This window comes from Ornithorhynchus anatinus, chromosome 2 (assembly GCF_004115215.2).
Source record: "Ornithorhynchus anatinus isolate Pmale09 chromosome 2, mOrnAna1.pri.v4, whole genome shotgun sequence".
Taxonomy (NCBI): Eukaryota; Metazoa; Chordata; class Mammalia; order Monotremata; family Ornithorhynchidae; genus Ornithorhynchus; species Ornithorhynchus anatinus.
This window is the reverse complement of record NC_041729.1, coordinates 68,503,072-68,521,591: the sequence shown is the minus strand read 5'-3', so window position 1 is coordinate 68,521,591 and position 18,520 is coordinate 68,503,072. Positions and strand designations below refer to the sequence as shown.

Here is an 18,520-nt window from a genome sequence, read left to right as displayed (position 1 = left end):
CCAGACTGAGCTCCCCTTTTCCCTCTGCTCCCTCTACCCCCCCCACCTCTCCGCAGCAAAACCCGCTTCTCCCCCCATCCCTCTGCTCCTCCCCCTCTCCCGTCCCATCCCCTCAGCACTGTACTCATCTGCTCAAATGTATATATCTTCATCACCCTATTTATTTTGTTTAATGAGATGTACATCACCCTGATTCTATTTATTTGCTATTGTTTTAATGAGATGATCCTCCCCTTGACTCTATTTATTGTCATTGTTCTTGTCTGTCTGTCTCCCCCAATTAGACTGTAAGCCCGTCAAAGGGCAGGGACTGTATCTGTTGCCGATTTGTACATTCCAAGCGCTTAGTACAGTGCTCTGCACATAATAAGCGCTCAATAAATACTATTGAATGAAACCGGTTCTGTTGGACATGACCGTGGGGCCGAGAAGACTGGGGGCCTTACTTCTATAGGTGGGTCAAATCTCTCTGTGCCCGTAGTCCTGATTGTGGGTCTCCCTGCACATCCTCAGACCCTAGAGAAAGGAAGAAGAAGAACAGAGACTGAGGCTCTGCACAAGGATTTGATCTTGTTTGAGTTGATTATGGGATTGAGAAAACCCAGGGCCCTTAATTCTAGAGATGGGTCAAACACTGTTTGCCCACAGTCCCTTCTGCAGGGTGAACCAATACAAGATGGGCTCCCGGAGAAGGTACTTGTCTGTGCCTGCCCATGGTGGCTTCTGGGAGTGTAGGGTCAGGGCTGGGACAAATGACATCCATGTGTCCACTCCATTACTCTTTCAAAAGCAGAGGCACGCATACTCCCGTCTGGGACCACGTCAACAGCGGTGAAGTGTGGTGGAACGAAGCAGGCAGCCTTCACACTAAAAATGGGCATGTATAGTTGTTATGGATCTCCAGGCCCTGAAGAATGAGGCCCTGCTGGGATTCTGGGGAGGGGGCAGCTAATGATTAATAGGGCAGAGTATTATAGTCAGCTTAACTGTGGTGGTCAGTGGTTTGTGGGGCGGGAGCAGGGGGAGAGTGTTTTTTCCCTTGCCCAAATCCTCCCTGCTCCCCCCCAATCCAAATTCAGATTGTCTGCAATCTCCTATCCCTCCATCTGCAGGTGTGAGAACTTATTGTCCTGGAGACTAAAGTGTTTGGCAGCAGATGAGGATCTCCAAGGGCAGTACGGGAAACCCACATGCTCAGGCTCATGAATCCCAGGCCTGTTTCCTCAACCCCAGTTGGTTTTCAGCCAGGATGGGTGGAGAGGCTCCACTAACAGTTACTCCCGGGTCTTCTGCCTGGCACCCAGAGGAGATTTTGGGATGAATCCCAAGATTTTTCCACACCCTTGCCACCTCCTTGTCCTGCTGGTACAGACACAGAAAGTGGCCCACAATGCATAGTTTGGGGTAGGAGAGCCAAGGGAGGAATCTGACCGGCTCTTTCTCTCCAGAGAGAATGTATCCTCCTGGCCTGTATCCTCCGGCCTTGGGTACCGTCCCCTTGCAGTGTGGGCACAGTCGAATCAATCCCCCGACTTGCCCCACCAGTGAGGATTGAACTGTGGGGTCCATGTTGCCACCATAAAGGAAAGGAGTTTGGGTCTGCATGAGCAAATGTGTGTGTGTGTGAGAGAGAGAGAGACAGAGAGAGAGAGAGAAAATAATGGGACTAGCTTTGGGGGAAGGGTAATGAGGAGAAGGCTACCTCTCTCGGTATGGAGGCTGGTTATGGAACTAGGCCTGGACCTCTTTGCAGGGAAGCAGTTTTGTCCGACTTGCCTGTGGGACAGAGAAGATATTGGGCCCTTAATTCTATAGTTGTGTCAAATTTCTCTGCATCCACTGTCCTGTCTTCGGGGTCAACCTGCACACCCCGAGGCCTGTCTAGGCTGTCTAGAAGTGCGGGGAAGACTATCAGTGTATCTACCCCATTCTTCTCTGAAAAGCAGAGTTAGAAGACTGAGTCGTCACAGGTGCAGACAGGGTACATGGAGTGCCGGCATGGTACTCAAAACTGAATTTTATCCAGTTTAGGTTGGACCTGAAGTCCCTGGTGTACAAGCTCCTCCTGGACTAACAGATGACTATTAATAATAATGTTGGTATTTGTTAAGCGCTTACTATGTGCAGAGCACTGTTCTAAGTGCTGGAGTAGACACAGGGGAATCAGGTTGTCCCACGTGGGGCTAACAGTCTTAATCCCCATTTTACAGATGAGGGAACTGAGGCACAGAGAAGTTAAGTGACTTGCCCAGGTTGGAGTTTTTCATTCGGCCTAGATGTGATGACTGTGTCTGTAGATCTCACCTCTTCTGGTATAGGGGTCACTGGGAGGTGGGAGAGTGGAATATTTGCCCACAGAACCAGTTGTCTGACATTCCTCCCCTTCTCTCTCCAGCTTTGAGACCGTCGATTCTCCAAGAGAAGTGAGCATTCGGCGATGTAGCTGTGGTTCTCAGCTCTGGACGGAGGGCAAGGTCAGAAAAACAAACCGTCAACATCACTAGCGCGGCTGTCCTCCGCCGAGGTAACGTAACAACGTCTGCTGGGACCGGCGGACGAGCTGCATTGATAACTCAGTTCCCTCGGACAGACACTCCCGGGTCACGTACCGTTTTGCCCAATGTGACCTCCGCAGGGAGTCCCCCCAAGTTGCGTGTCCAGGTGGTTCTGGAACCCAGCAGGACGTCCCACAGTCTCAAGGCCTGGCAGTGCACAGGTTAGAGTGGGTAAACTTGGACTAGCTATTACACTCTCTCCAGAGGCTGCCAGTGCATTTCCCCAGGCTTGAGGACCATTCCTCCACAATTTGGACTGTCGGGTGTATTCTTAGCCTTGCCCTGCAATTGAGATGGAGCCACGGGCTGTACCGCTACCACATAGGGAAGTTATTGGCTCCTTTTGGTTCCAGTTAGGGCCCCGCAGCCTCTGCTTTGCAGGCTTGCCCCCACCCAGTCTTTGCTTTGCAGGTTTGGCACCAAACCTGTTTGGTTCAACATTGGGCCCCACAGCCTTTGCCTTGCAGGTTTGGCCCCAAACCCTTCTCGTTCCAGTTTGGACCAGACAGCCTTTGCCTCGCAGCCTGGGTCCTGAATCTTTTTCGTTTCGGATTGGGCCCTGCAGGCTTTGTCTTGCAGGTTTGGCTAGCAACTCTTTTCGTCCCAGTTTGGGCCCCACAGCCTTTGCCATGCAGCTTCGATCCCAAACCTTTTTCGTTCCAGTTTGGGCCCCCTAGAGTTTCCCTTGTGGGTTTGGCCCGTAACTCCTTTCATTCAAGTTTTGGCCCTGCAGTCTCTGAGTGCAGCTTTATCCCCGAATCCTTTTGATTTGAGTTTGGTCCCCGCAGTCTTTACCTTACAGGTTTGGTCCCCAATCCTTAAAGTTCCAGTTTAGAACCCTTAGAGTTTGCCTTGCAGGTTTCCCCTGAACCCTTTTTGTTAATGTTTGGGCCGGGGAGTTTTTGCCTTGCAATTTAGGCTCAGAACCCTTTTCATTCCAGGTTGGGTCCCGCAGCCTTTCCCTTTCAGGTTGGGCCCGGAATGCTTTTGGTAACAGTTTGGGTCCCGTAGCCTTTCCCTTGCACGTTGGGCCCGGAATGCTTTTGGTAACAGTTTGGGTCCCGCAGACTTTGCCTTGTAAAGTTGGCCCCGAACACTTTTGGTTCCAGTTTATGCCCCGTGGCCCTGACCTTGCAGGTTTGCTCCTCCAATCTTTGCCTTGCAGCTTTGGCCCCGATCCCTTTTGGTTCAGTTTGGGCCCCACAGCCTTTGCCTTGCAGGTTTGGTCCTGCACCCTTTTGGTTCCAATTTGGGCCCCCTAGGGTTGACCTTGCATGTTTTGGCCCCGAACCCTTTTGGTTCCAGTTTGGACCCCCTAGAGTTGTCCTTGCATGTTTTAGCCCCAAACCCTTTGCATTCCAATTTGGGCCCCATGGCCTTTGCCATGCAGGTTCCCCCCTCAATCTTTGCCTTGCAGGTTTGACCCCGAACTTTTTTCATTCCAGTTTGGGTCCCCAGAAATTGCCTTACAGAGTGGGCCCCGAACCCTTTTCGTTTCAGTTTGGGACCCCTAGAGTTTGCTTTGCAGGTTTGGCCCTGAACTCTTTTCTTCCCAGTTGGGGCCCCACAGTCTTTTCCTTGAAGTTTTTGCCCCGAACCCTTCTCGTTCCTGTTTGGGCCAGGCAGCCTTTTCCTTGGAGGTTTGACCCTGAATCTTTTTCCTTCCAGTTTGGGCCCCACAGCCTTTGCCTTTCTGCTAAGACCCGGAACGCTTCTGGTTCCACTTTGTGTCCCGCACCTTTGGCCTTGCAGGTTTGGTCCCGAACCTTTATGGTTACAGTTGGGCCCCATAAGGTTTTCCTTGCAGGTTTGGCCCCGACCGCTTTTCTTTCATGTTTGGGCCCCACAGCTTTGACTTGCATGGTTGGCCCCCAACCCTTTCTGTTCCAATTCGGCCCCCTCAGAGTTTGTCTTGCAGGTTTAGTCCCAAACCGTTTCACTTCAAATGGGATCCCACAGCCTTTGCTTTACAGCTTTGGCCCTGAAACCCTTTGGTTCCAGTTTGGGCCTCCTCGAGTTTGCCTTACAGGTTTGGCCCCGAACCCTTCTCATTCAGGTTTGGAGCCTGCAGCCTTTGCCTTGCAAGTTTGGCCCTAAACACTTTTTGTACCAGTTTGACCCCCTAGAGATTGCCTTGCAGGTTTGGCCCTGAACCCTTTGGGTACCAGTTTGGACACCCTAGAGTTTGCCTGGCAGGTTTGGCCCCGAACATCTATCGTTCAGTTTTGGGTCCCATAGCGTTTGCCTTGCAGATTTGGCCCCAAACCCTTTGGTTCCAGTTTGGGCCCAGCAATCTTTGCCTTGCAGGTCTGGTCCTGTAACTTTTTTGTTCCAGTTTGTCCCCCACCAGAGTTTGCCTTGTAGGTTTGTCCTCGAGTGCTTTTTGTTCAGGTTGGGCCCAGCAGCCTTTGCCTTGCAGGTTTGGCTCCTAACCCTTTTAGTTCCAGTTAGTCCCCACAAGAGTTTGCCTTTCAGGTTTATCCCCAAACCCTTTTCATTTCAATTTGGGTCCTTCAGCCTTTGCCTTGCAAGTTTGGCCCGAACTCCTGTGGTACCAGTTTGGCCACCCCAGTTGGATAAATACAGTTGGATGAATGAATGAATGCAGAAGCTCCCTCCCGCCCCACATCAGACAGACCGCAGTGCTCCCTAAGGTCAGGTTCCTCCTAAACTCCCGGCTCCTCCAGGGAACCTTCCCAGATTAATTTTCCAGCCCCCTGAGACAGGCCATGCCTTGAGCCACTTCCAGAACTTAGGAACATATTAGCACCCTCCCAAACCCTCACAATTTATTGATTTTTGTCTACTCTAGTTGTAAAGAGTTTTTATATTTTTGTCTCCTGTTGGACTGTAAGTACTCTGCGAGCTGGGAATGTGTCGCTTGGTTATTTTGTCCTTCCCCATTGCTTAGTACAGTCCACCTCACCACACCCCCTCTAGACTGTAAGCTTATCCTGCCCCAGACTGGAATTTCCTTGTGGGCAGGGAATGTCTTTTGCACTGTACTCTCCCAAATGCGTAGTGCAGTGCTCTGCACACAGTAAGTGCTCAATAAGTACGCTTGATCGATGTGGGTGCTCAATAACGGCTACTGAATTAATTCACAAATGCAGAAGTGGACCCTAGAGGGCAGCAGGAGACTACATTGTAGCCGGTGGTTGTCAAAGGTGGCAGGAAGGGGGACAAGGTGGTTGGAGAGGGGCAAATGACTCACCTAAGGTCACACAGTGGGTAAACTGTGGCGGGGGTGATGTTGGAGCCGGGATTAGACACCCCGTCAGGAGAGAGTTGCCTGTGATGCAGTGTTAACCGGGAGAGAATGGGTCTCGGCCATGGCAAGAAAGAGTGAGGGGAGCAGAAACAGGCCCCAAATGACGGGGAGTTGGCCCTTGGTGGAGTGCATTGCTACCAGTCAAGGCAGAGCTTTCGATTGGGATGAAATGTCACTGTGGGATGGGGGACACTATTGCTAGAGGAGAACAGGGATGCAGAAGGGAAGACACAATGTCAAGCCATTGAGGGTGATGTCAAGGAAGTGTTGAGGGGGTACAACATGGGCCTGGGAGTCAGAGGATCTGGGTTCTAAACCTAATTCTTCCTCTTTTCTGCTGTGTGGCCTTGGGCAAGTCACCTCACTTCTCTATGCCTCACTTTGCTCGTCATTAAAATGGGAAGTCAATACCTGTTCTCCCTCCTATGTAGACTGTGAGCCCTGAGCAGGTCCCGGTGATTCTGCATCTACCCCAGAGGTTAGCTCAGTGCTTGTCTCACAGTAAGTGCTTAACAAATATCGCAATTATTAGTAAGGTGTAATGTTCCCGATCGACCACGAGGAGATGCAGTTGTGGAGCTGCAGGCCTCCGGGTGGAGCTGGATTGTGTTTCCTCAGCAGCCTCAGGACCACTGACAGCAGAGGGATTGATAAATGTGGTATTTATTGAGCAATTTCCACCATCAGAGCACAGTACTAAATTCTTGGACAGTACAGCAGAAGAAACAGCATAGCTTAATGGAAAGAGCACGGGCTTGCAAGTCAGAGGACGTGGGTTCTAATCCCAGCTCTGCCGCTCGTCTTCTGTGTGACCGTGGGCAAGCTACTTCAATTCTCGGTGCCTCAGTTACCTCATCTGGAAAGTGGGGATTAAGATGGTGAGCTCCACGTGAGACAACCTGATTACCTTTTATCTACCCCAATGCTTAGAACCAGTGGTTGGCATATAGGAAGAGTTTAACAAATGCTGTAATTAATATTACTGATTTATAGATACGTTTGAGTGGGCAGGACATTTTATTCACGGCAAGGAAGACTCGGGGCCCAACCCCTGGGAAAGGGATCCCTAACTGGCAACAGGGGCACTTGGAAAGAAAACCTATATATTTTGGGGGGCAAGTCACCTCACTATATGTTTTTTCATGGTATTTGTTAAGGGCTTACTAAGTGCCAGGCCTTAGTCCCCTCTAGACTGTAAGTTTGTTGTGGGCAAGGAATGTGACTGTTTGTTGTTGTATTGTACTTCCCTAAGCCCTTAGTGACCCCTCTCAGGGTGGCTACTGGAGAGTTTCCAGTACTCTACTAGTCTTGGCTATGGGAGGGAGAGTCAAGCAGTGGCCTGTCCATTCCATTCCTAGCTTGGACAGTGGCTAGCGAGCAGAAGGCAATCTGTAACAAGTCAAAACTCCCCCGTGCTGGGCAGCAGCGGCTTGGGAGAGACTCGAGAGAGGAGATTCAAGTTTACTGCGCGGAAGGCGGCAGTGGTAAGCCAGTTGTGGATTTTTACCAACAAAACTCCATGGATGCACTACCAGAACGATTGCAGATGGAGAGCGGGACCTTCTGGGAGGGATGTGTCCACAGTGTCTCTATGGATTAGAAACGACTGGACAGCATAAAACAAGACAGGCACTTAGTACAGTGCGCTCAAAACATTAAGTGCTCAGTAAATACAATTGAATGAATGAATGAATAAATGCATAGGAGTGATCAGCACCAGAGCATTCGACCTGTGGGAGGGCCGGGACTCTAAGCTCTTTGTGGACAGGTAATGGGTCTATTTATTGTTGTATTCTACTCTCCCATATGCTTAGTACAGTACTTTGCACAAAGTCAGAGTTCATTAAATACAATTGAATGAATGGGCCAGATGCCCTCAGAACTGTAATCAATCAATCATCCATAAACAAAATCCCTGCCCTCAAGAGGTTTACAGTCCAGCAGCAGAGGGTGGGGAGAAAGATCTTTAAATAAGGTACAGGTAGGGGAAGCCACTGAGTTTAAAGTTTATGCGGGTGGCTGCCCAGGGAGATTCACGAAGCACGAAGGGAACTGGGTTCTGGATCCAACCCCCTATCCCAGGTTGCTTGGGTGCAGAGCACAGGCTGGGTCAGCGGCCATCACATGCTGGGGTCAGCGGGCATCACAAGCTGGGGTCAGTAGCCATCACAGGTTAGTGAGCATCACATGCTATGGTTGGTGGGTATCTCAATGGGCAGAGCAGACAGGTTGGCAGGCATCAAATGCTGGGGTCGGGGGCATCACAGACTGGAGACGGTGGACATCACAGGCTGGTCACACACAACTTTTAACCCGACTAACTTTTGAGTTGCTTTAGGACAAGAAAGAAGAGCGACCCACCATTGCCCTGGGCTTGACGTTAAATGGAATCCACAGGGGAAGCTCTCTCCTGTGGCCCACCATCATTCACTTTTCCTTTTCTCCGACTCCCACCACGGAAAGCCCACTCCCCTCCCCAGGATGAGGGGGCGTTCTTACCCTTGCACCTGCCCAATGTTACCAATCCAGCCCTCCTGGTTGCCCGCCTCAGGTCTCAGTGCTCCTGGCTCATGGTGTCACCCTGGTTTCTGACCCTGCTGAGCTTTCCCCCATTTGCTCTGTTTCAGGAGGTGGGGCATGTTCAACAGCTGGTTTGTGACTTCCCCTGGTCCCACATGGAGAAGCTGGCTTTCCTGGTGAGTTCTGGAACTGAGGGCTGAGGGCCAGCGGCCCAGGCTACGACAGTAGCTGGGGGGCTCGCTGAGTCCATGGACCCTCTGAGCATCCACTGGCCCACCTAGCCATCAGTCAGTGGTTTTTGTGGTGCCCTCACTCTGGGCAGAGCACTGTACCCCACCTATGGGAGAGGACAGGGGAGTAGTTAGATACAATCCCTACCCTTAATAATAATGATAATGGTATTTGTTAAGCACTTAATATGTGCCAGGCACTCTATTAAGCGCTGGGATGGGTACCAGCAAATTGAGCTGGACACAGTCCCTGTTTCATATGGGGCTTACGGTCTTAATACCCATTTTAAAGATGAAGTAAGTGAGGCACAGAGAAGTGAAGCAACCTGCTCAAGGTCACACAGCAGACAAGTGGCAGAATCAGAATTAGAACTGCTGACCGATTCTGATTCCCAAATTTGTGCTCTACCATTACGCCATATTTCTGTACACTAGAAGTCTACAGGCTAGTGGAAGAGTTGAACATTAATAATAATGATGGTATTTGTTAAGCACTTACTACGTGCCAAGCACTGTTCTAAGTGCCAGGGTATCTACAAGGTAATCAGGTTGTCCCACATGGGGCTCACAGTCTAAATCCCCATTTTCCAGATGAGGTAACTGAGGCACGGAGAAGTTAAGTGGCTTGCCCAAGGTCACACAGCAGACAAGTAGCGGAGCTGGAATTAGAACCTGCCAGCATTTGGCGTGATGAGTGCTCAGTGAAGAAAATAGAGAGGGGGGAAAGAGCAAGCCAGGCGAGTCTAAGGCAATAGACTAGTTTATATCACCGTATCACTTGGTTTTATACAGTACCCATAACAATGATCTCACCATATCTCTTGGTTTTATACAGTACCCATAACAATGATTAATCTTCCAGTCAAGGTTCAGTTGTTTTTACATCCATCGCTTAGAACTCAGCTCTTTGGCAAACACAATGTTCCTTGTTATCCTGTTCAAGGTCCCAGAGGGATGTTTGTCTTAGACCAGCATGCCCTGAGCCTTGCTCAGGTGGGCCAGAGGGGATAGGACACAAGCCCAGTCCCTTAGCTTCTCACGCCAGTCCTGCAACATCTCCCCCTTTTTTATTTACTAGCTGAAGCTCATAAAGTTGAGTTAGTAAGGGTTTCATAGTGGTTGCCAAAAACCGAGTAATAAGAGGAAACATCAGTAATACCACGATGAAGACAAATATATAAGGTAAGGTATGCAATCCTACGGATACCCAATTAAATGGGTTAAGTTGTTTCAGTGAATCTAATACAATACGGGCAATATCCTCAGCATGCTCATTCAAATGAGGACTATTCTCAATTTCCTCATTTATTTTTCTTAATTGATCCATGTCCAATGTGATTTTAGATTCATGCCATGCACCCAGCATCCAATTCTTTATTTTATCCCAAGATAAATTTTCATCCGAGGCATTATCTTTCACAGGAGTTACACAGACATACAAGTATCTACAGTCACACTGCAACGAGAGCTTTTCCTTCAAAGTTTCTATCTCAGTGCCCAAGTATAATACTGATTGCTCAAGTAAGTTAATTTTATATAGCAAATCTCCATCAATTTGTTCCTGGGCCTGAAACGCCAGAGTAACATTATGGGCGAGCTCGTTAACATACTCCGCAGTGTGGATCTCAGTTTGCAATGATATAGTAGACACAGTAGTAGATATTATTAGTGATGCTAACGCGACAAGACCAGTGACCAGTAAACCCACAAGCCTCTTTTGTCTACTTAATCCGTGCGCTATTAACTGGAGTGCATGCTCGCTGGATGACGAATACCATTCATGGGAGATATTGGTGGGAAAAACTGCAAATGCAGGTTGTTCCACCAACATGATCATTTTATCGTTGTCCATAATATCAATACATTGTTTCAGAGTACAATTTATACAGGATATGTTCCAATAACAACTTTCATTTACCATGGATATATTACCCACTATAAATGCCAGAGGAGTTCTTACACATGCAGTGATGAAGGACAAATTGCTCTTTACTGGCCCTATGTTTAGTGGGACATGGGCTTCAAAGTAAGTATGATTAATTCTATCTAAGGTCGAAAAGGCCCTCCATAGTCCTCAAAATTCTACTAAAGAGGGAGATTGTAATACCTCTTCAGGAAAACCTCCTGTGTAACCCTTCAAGGGTGCCTGATGAGTCGAATTGTCATGTCCACCCCAATTCCACAATTTTGTTGGCTCTGTGTGACTATTTAATTGTATCTCTTCAGGGTAAGAGAGGTGACATAATTCCCATAAGAGGAAGATAGGTTTTTCAGGTATTAATGACTTATTGCTAGAGCCGGGCCAATCATGACTCGCAAAGGCAAAGAGAGGTATTCGGAGATATTGGGTCAAGTTCCTTGTGGGAACCCCTTTTGGTGTAAGTTTTTCCACATAAACATATGTACTGTTTCCTTCTATGATATTTCCCAATTCTTTATCATGAACCTAAGTTTTCTCTGTTTTGAGTTGTAGACAAGGTCCAGTACAATTGACGTTGCCATTTCTATAAAAGCATATTGGAGTACGGGTGGCTAGCGCGCTAACATTTATTACTGTGGTTATATTATCAGACAGAAAGGGATAATTATATCCCCCCATGAGTCTGGAATTATTGGTTTATATTTCTCCCGGTCTATCTTCCATGTTACAGGCCTTGTCCATGGCGGATAGGGAAGGTATGCCCAATATTGTTCTCCCTCGCACGGGGGAACTTGCACCGATAAAAAGGCAAACATGGCAAGAAAGACATTTTCAGGTGTCATTAATTGTCTAGTGTTTTCTACCACCGTCATCACCTGAGATGTGAGTGCTTTTTCTCTGCCCCCACGTTGGAATCTTCTCGGTTCAAGTGGCTCTGCTGGGTTTTTCTTCCTTTTCCTCTGGAATCTCATTCTGCTCAGCCTCTCTGTCATCATTGAGGAACATGCTCAGACATTCCTTTCAGGAATCCACACTGGTTTTTCACATGCTTCTGGAAAGACACAAGCATACCCTCGTCCCCATGTTAGTAGAGGATCTGGACCATACCAAGTATTTGTAAGGGGGTCCTTCTACATGACCAGAGCTGACTTCTGAGCTCCCTTTTTTTGGAACTGTTTCTCTGCAGGTGTAAATCCTTTAACATCTGCTATCAAGAAATTTAAGGTGTATAATGTCCTAAGTATTCGTTGTTTAGGGGAGGACAGGTACTCTCCCCCTTTTTGTTTTTGTAAATAAGTCCTGCTATCTTCATGTCGCTTCTCAATAATAGCTTGTCCAGTAGGGTTGTAGGGGATACCGGTAATATGGGAAATATTGAATGTTTTACAAAAGTTTCTGAAAGCTGTGCTGATATATGCAGGGACATTATCTGTTTTTATTTGTGTTGGGATTCCCATAATTGAGAACGTTTGCAATAAGTGATCTATGACTTGTTTAGTAGATTCCCCTGTGTGTAAAGTGGCAGAGGTAAAGGAGGAATAAGTATCTATAGTTACATGAATAAACTGTAATTTCCCAAAGGAAGAATAATGAGTAACATCCATCTGCCAAATATGGTTAGGACGAAGTCCACGAGGGTTTTTTGAAGTGTTCGTAGGAGGTGAAGAGAAGGTGAAGAGAAAGGGATACATTTTGGGCATGATTTAACAATTTGTCTTGCTTGTTCTTTCGTAATATGATTTTGCCTTCGTAGTATGTAGGCATTCTGATGAAAGTAGTTATGGGATACTGAGGCCTCATGAAGCGCTGGAGGCACGATCGTGGGCATTACAATAACTTGTGTCAGGTAATCGGCTTCCGCATTGCTTTGAGTTAGGAGGCCAGGGAGTAAGGAGTGTGCTCGGATATGAGTAATAAAGAAGGGGTTCTTTCTTTCTTGAACAACTCATTGGAGTTGTAAGAACAAAGGAAATATATCAGAAGTGTTAGAGAATTCTAATTTAGCCGTCTCTATTTTCGAGGCAACTTGGAAGCAATATTTGCTGTCTGTAAGAATACTGAGTGGTTGAGGTTGCTTTTGCAAAACCATAATTACCGTGGTTAATTCATTTTGTTGAGCCGACTTAAGCCCTGTATGTCGTATTTCAGTTATTCATTCATTCATTCATTCAATAGTATTTATTGAGCACTTACTATGTGCAGAGCACTGTACTAAGCGCTTGGAATGAACTAGTTGGCAACAGATAGAGACAGTCCCTGCCGTTTGACGGACTTACAGTCTAATCGGGGGAGACGGACAGACAAGAACAATGGCAATAAATAGGGTCAAGGGGAAGAACATCTCGTAAAAACAATGGCAACTAAATAGAATCAAGGCAATGTACAATTCATTAACAAAATAAATAGGGTAATGGAAATATCTACAGTTGAGCGGACGAGTACAGTGCTGTGGGGATGGGAAGGGAGAGGTGGAGGAGCAGAGGGAAAAGGGGAAAAAGAGGGTTTAGCTGCGGAGAGGTAAAAGGGGAGGTGGCAGAGGGAGTAGAGGGAGAAGAGGAGCTCAGTCTGGGAAGGCCTCTTGGAGGAGGTGAGTTTTAAGTAGAGTTTTGAAGAGGGGAAGAGAATCAGTTTGGCGGAGGTGAGGGAGTTATGTTGGGGGGTATGTAATAAACTGCAGTTCCTTTTAAGGATCCATCAGTAAAGGCGTGATCCGCTTGGGGAATAGGAGAGATAAGGGTAACTTTCGGGAAAATCCATGAGTATGGTTCCATGAATTGTAAAATGGGGTTTTCCATATGATGAGAGTCCAAGTAACCCGAGAATGAGGAGATTACTATCTGCCATTCAGTATAATTCTGTATTAATCGAGTGAGTTGGGTTTGGGTGTATGGCTGATGAATAATAGTAGGACTTCTTCCCGTCAGCCGAATACTCCTTCTGACCAATTTTTGAATTAATAGTACTACCATTGTAGGATATGTTATTAAAGAGTTAGGGATTTGGTGTGTCATATGGCACCATTCTAGTATGCCTTTCTTTTGATGTAAGGCTGAGGTAGGTGTCCCTGGAGTAGAAAGTATACTATCCTGGATGTATTCTTGTTCATGTATTCGATCTAAAGTGGCATTGCTAATGGCTTCTTCCACAATCTCAAGTTCCCTCTGAGCTTCTAAGGTTAAGGTTCTGGGTGAGGTCAGATCGGGATCTCCCCGTAAAGTAGAAAATAAATGAGTTAATTGGTGAGTGTTGATCTTTAGATAGGGCCTGATCCAGTTGATATCCCCCAACAGCTTTTGAAAGTCATTTAATGTTTTTAAAGACTCCTTTCGTATTTGTAATTTTTGAGGCTTAACCCTCTGTTTCTCCACAATACTTCCCAGATAGTTATATGGTGCTTGTTTCTGTACTTTGTCCGGTGCTATGATCAGGCCATATTCTGACAAGGATAAGGTCAAGCCGCCTAACAGCTCGTTAAGTGTGTTATGGTGGGGGTGAGCGCAAAGAATATCGTCCTTATAGTGTATAATATAAGCACTTGGATATTTTTGTCTAATTGGAGTTAGGGCTAGGCTAACAAATTTTTGACACATAGTAGGGCTATTTTTCATGCCTTGGGGTAATACCTTCCATTGATATCGTTGGGCGGGGGCTCTAACACTAATAGAAGGGATCGAGAATGCAAATCTTTTTCGATCCTCTGTTTGAAGTGGGATCATATAAAAGCAGTCTTTAAGGTCTATTATAATTAATGGCCATTCCTACGGGATCATGGCTGGAGAGGGCAACCCTGGTTGTAAAGGACCCATGGGTTCCATGTTGTTATTTACTGCTCTTAGATCCATAAGCATTCTCCATTTTCCTGATTTCTTTTTTATTACAAATACTGGAGAATTCCATGGACTGGTGGTCTCCTCAATATGTCCTGCATGTAACTGTTCTTTCATAATATGTTCTAGAGCCTCTTGCTTTTCTTTTGTTAGCGGCCACTGCTCCACCCAGATAGGCTTGTCTGAAAGCCATGTAATTTTTTCTGCATAATGTTGTGGGGCAGTGGCCATTATGATAAAGGGGTTTCGGTAGTTAACATCACTTTCATTTGCTGGAGTATATCTCTTCCCCACAGATTGATCGGGAATCCATCAACTATATATGGTTGGAAATATCCTTGTTGTCCCTTGCTTTCCCATTTTAATAACTTGCTGCTTTGCACGGGTGTCTCTACTGTTCCTATTCCTGCCAGCGGGGCACTCCCTTGCTGTAGGGGCCAAGAAAGGGGCCAATGCCTTTTGGTGATAATTGACTTGTCAGCCCCTGTGTCTACTAATCCTCTGAAGGTCTTCCCTTCGATAAGTATAGTCAGCTGTGGTCTTTCTAAAGTGATTGTTTGGGCCCAGAAGGCTTGATCTCCTGAACTTCCAAATCCTTGAGCCTTTCTAATGTTCAGACTTGTTTTCCCAACATGCTTGTAAGGAAGTATCAACAATTGGGCTATTCTTGTCCATCCAGGAAACTGGACGACCTTATGTGCATAAGCCAATACCAAGATTTCCCCTATATAATCTGAATCAATCACTCCGGGTATTACATTTAATCCTTTTAGGGTCATACCACTCCTCCCTACCACCAGACCCACAAAACTTATAGGTAAAGGCCCATAGATTCCTGTCGGTATTTTTTGAACTCCCATTTCTGGAGTCAGTACTACTTGTACAGCTGAGGGAAGGTCCAATCCTGCACTTCATGGGGTGGCTCTGGTGAGGTCTGCATAGGAGAGATGGCGGTATGCTGGGGATACAGGGTATTCTCCTTGGCTACTGAGCGAGCCTGACTGATTGTTAGGGCTGCCCCTATTGTTTGTTGGGGCTGGGGCTGGCCCCTTTTAACGTTTCCCGATATCAGGGTTCTTTCTCTGGTAAAATATGAGTGACACTCAGAAGCCCAGTGGTTTCCCTTTCTGCACTTAGGGCACACTGACAAAGGACGGGTGTTTCGGGAAGGCATTCCCTTTCCTTTCAGGCAGCTTTTTGCAAAGTGACCTTCCTTTCCACAATTAAAACATGTACCCTTAGCATTTTGTTTCTGCATAGCTGCAGCCATTAAATTAGCATTAAAAGAGGCAGTGCCCACATCTTGGCACTTCCGTATTATGTCAGTGATTGTCATAGTCCTTTTATTCCCTGCCAAGGCTCTTTTGCAGTCCTGATTGCAATTATCATATGCAAGTTGTTTCAACAGTATAATTCCGGCCATCTGATCCCCTACACTCCTCTGTATTGCCATAGTTAATCTACTAACAAATTGTTCAAAAGGTTCAGACGGCCCTTGTAAAATCTTTGTAAAACTGGAGTTCGTCTCTCCCTTAGCTGGCAGCTTCTGCCAAGCTGTTTTTTCCGCTATCATGACTTGCTGATAGGCTTGAAGTGTGTATGTGAGTTGGTTGTTTGCTTTTTTAAAACCATAATTACAACGGTCTGTTGCAATAGGCCCACCCGGTCGCACCGAGTAGAAAAGCAGAAATTTCCGGGGGGGGTTGGCCGGAGCTGGAGTTAAGGGGTGGGAAGGGAGGGGAGGTGGGGGTGGCTCTGCTGGCCGGTCCTAGGGATGGAGATCCCAACCCCCGGGCCCAGGGGTCAAGGGCCAAAGGCCGGCGAGGTACCGCCAAATGGGGCGGCACGGACCCTCCATGTATATGCCTGTCGGTCCGTGTGTATACGCAAGTCTGGGTATTCAATGACAGGGAAAACAGTGAGAAAATCTAGAGGAATGTCTTGGTCTTGCTCTGTGGCTGTTATAATAGCCTTCTGGAGTGGGGTGGGGCTATTTGATTTCATTGTGACTGGAGACCAGGGATCCTGTCTTTCCTCCTTAAAAAAGGAAGAATCTACTTCGGGCGGAGGTGGTGGGAAATGAATATCTTCAAGATTGGGATATATCTTGGGGACCAAGGGGGGTGGCGGGTGGGGAGGCAAATCCGGCCCTGCTGCGGTATCAACCTTACGGACCTTATGAACTAAAGGTAATTGATTCTCAGGAGTAAGACATATCTTCAAGACATTCCATTAGAAAAAGCTGCAACAGGGAAAGAGGTAGGGCCTTCTTGTCTATATCTTTCAGTCATCTGTTTTCCGACCACTTCCCACCGTTCTAAGTCAATAACCCCTTCCTTCGGAAACCATGGACAACACTTCTCGACACATTCCAAAATTGTTCTATCTGTTTTTTAGTGATGATCAACCCTCTCTCCTTAACCACCTTCTTAAGCAAATTCACATATTGTTCCCTATCTTTAAAGTGTACTTGGCCCATCCCTGCTGCGGAAAGTTTCAGATCGGGCAATCCCTGCAGTTAGCCTGGTGAATGTAAGAAATTCCCTTACCTTTGTGATTCAGTGGAGCTCAGTGTTGTAAGGCGCTGAGTCACTCCTTCCTCCTTGTGTCACTGTTTGGGCGCCAAATGCCAGCATTTGGCGTGATGAGTGCTCAGTGAAGAAAATAGAGAGGGGGGAAAGAGCGGGCCAGGCGAGTCTAAGGCTCATGGCAATAGACTAGTTTATTTCACCGTATCACTTGGTTTTATACAGTACCCATAACAATAATCTCACCATATCTCTTGGTTTTATACAGTACCCATAACAATGATTAATCTTCCATTCAAAGTTCAGTTGTTTTTACATCCAACGCTTAGAACTCACCTCTTTGGCAAACACAATGTTCCTTGTTATCCTGTTCAAGGTCCCAGAGGGATGTTTGTCTTAGACCAGCGTGCCCTGAGCCTTGCTCAGGTGGGCCAGAGGGGATAGGACACAAGCCCAGTCCTTTAGCTTCTCACGCCAGTCCTGCAACAAGAACCCACGTTCTCTGACTCCCAAGCCCGTGCTCTTTCCACTAAGCCATGCTGCTTCTCATGAAAGTGAATGACTGGCAGGGTAAGCAAGAGAAACTAAAGCTACAGAGAGGAGTGTGGTGGGGATGGGGTGAACTCCTGGACTCTCCCCAGGTGCTTAATACAGTGCTCTGCCTCGAGATGAAGTGCAGGGTCTCACCCATCAGTGGATCCCAACCCCTAAAGTCGGCGATATTGTCACAGAGGGGTTCAGTAAGTTGCTGTTTTTGACTCTTCGAGGTGAGAAAAGGTGAGAAAAGGTCAGACCCAAACAAGCTTCCCTAAGCTCCCGAGCTACAGCAAGAGACATGCTCACGCCCACACACACTCATGTGCACGTGTGAAGTCAGTTGGTGGTATTTATTGAGCACCTACTGTCTGCAGAGCACTGTACTAAGCGCTTAAAAGAGCACACTATAACAATAAACAGAAACATTCCCTTCCCACAGTGAGTTTATAGTCTAGAGGGGCATGTACATGAGAAGCAGCGTGGCTCAGTGGAAAGAGCATGGGCTTTGGAGTGAGAGGTCATGCGTTCGAATCCCGGCTCTGCCACTTGTCAGCTGTATGACTGTGGGCAAGTCACTTAACTTCTCCGTGCCTCAGTTACCTCATCTGTAAAATGGGGATTAGGACTGTGAGCACCATGTGGGACAACCTGATTGCCCTGTGTCTACCCCGGCGCTTAGAACAGTGCTCTGCACATAGTAAGTGCTTAACAAATACAAACATTATTATGTACATGTTCATTTAATCGCATTTATTGAGCTCTTACAGTGTTCAAAGCACTGTACTAAGCATGTATTTACACCATGTCTCTGGTCTGTCTCTCTACCCCCACCTTCATTCCCATAAGTGTCTACATAGTTTGTCCATGTAGGCTGCGGGGAGATGAGACCGTAAGCCCCACGTGGAACAAGGAGAGTGTCCAATCTGATTTGCTTGTATCCACCCCGGTGCATAGTACAGTGTCTGGCCCATGGTAAGCGCTTAACAAAATACCATGATTATTATGCTGATGATGATGATGATGATGATGATGATGAGGTCCAGGGCTTGTCCCTGTGGCCCCGCTGTTTAAAGTAAAGAACTCTGCAAGCCGGTCTGGGGTCCCCTGTGTCTCCGCTGCCTTCCATGGCCT

The 18,520-nt window shown here is 47.2% G+C and overlaps 1 long non-coding RNA gene across 3 annotated transcripts; it reads right to left on the bottom strand.

Annotated features, from left to right (window-relative positions):
* Nucleotides 1-2,439: 2,439 nt before the first annotated feature.
* On the bottom strand, nt 2,440-17,062 carry LOC114818189. 3 transcript variants are annotated; one of them, XR_005659775.1, is made up of 3 exons: nt 16,874-17,056; nt 11,373-11,548; nt 2,440-2,458 (listed from the first exon to the last, which is right to left on the bottom strand). It is a non-coding gene; the product is annotated as an uncharacterized LOC114818189 (long non-coding RNA). The 3 variants fall into 3 exon arrangements; XR_003766010.1 differs by lacking the exon at nt 2,440-2,458 and adding an exon at nt 6,640-6,682; XR_003766009.2 differs by lacking the exon at nt 2,440-2,458 and having other exon boundaries at nt 9,319-11,548; nt 16,874-17,062.
* Nucleotides 17,063-18,520: the final 1,458 nt, after the last annotated feature.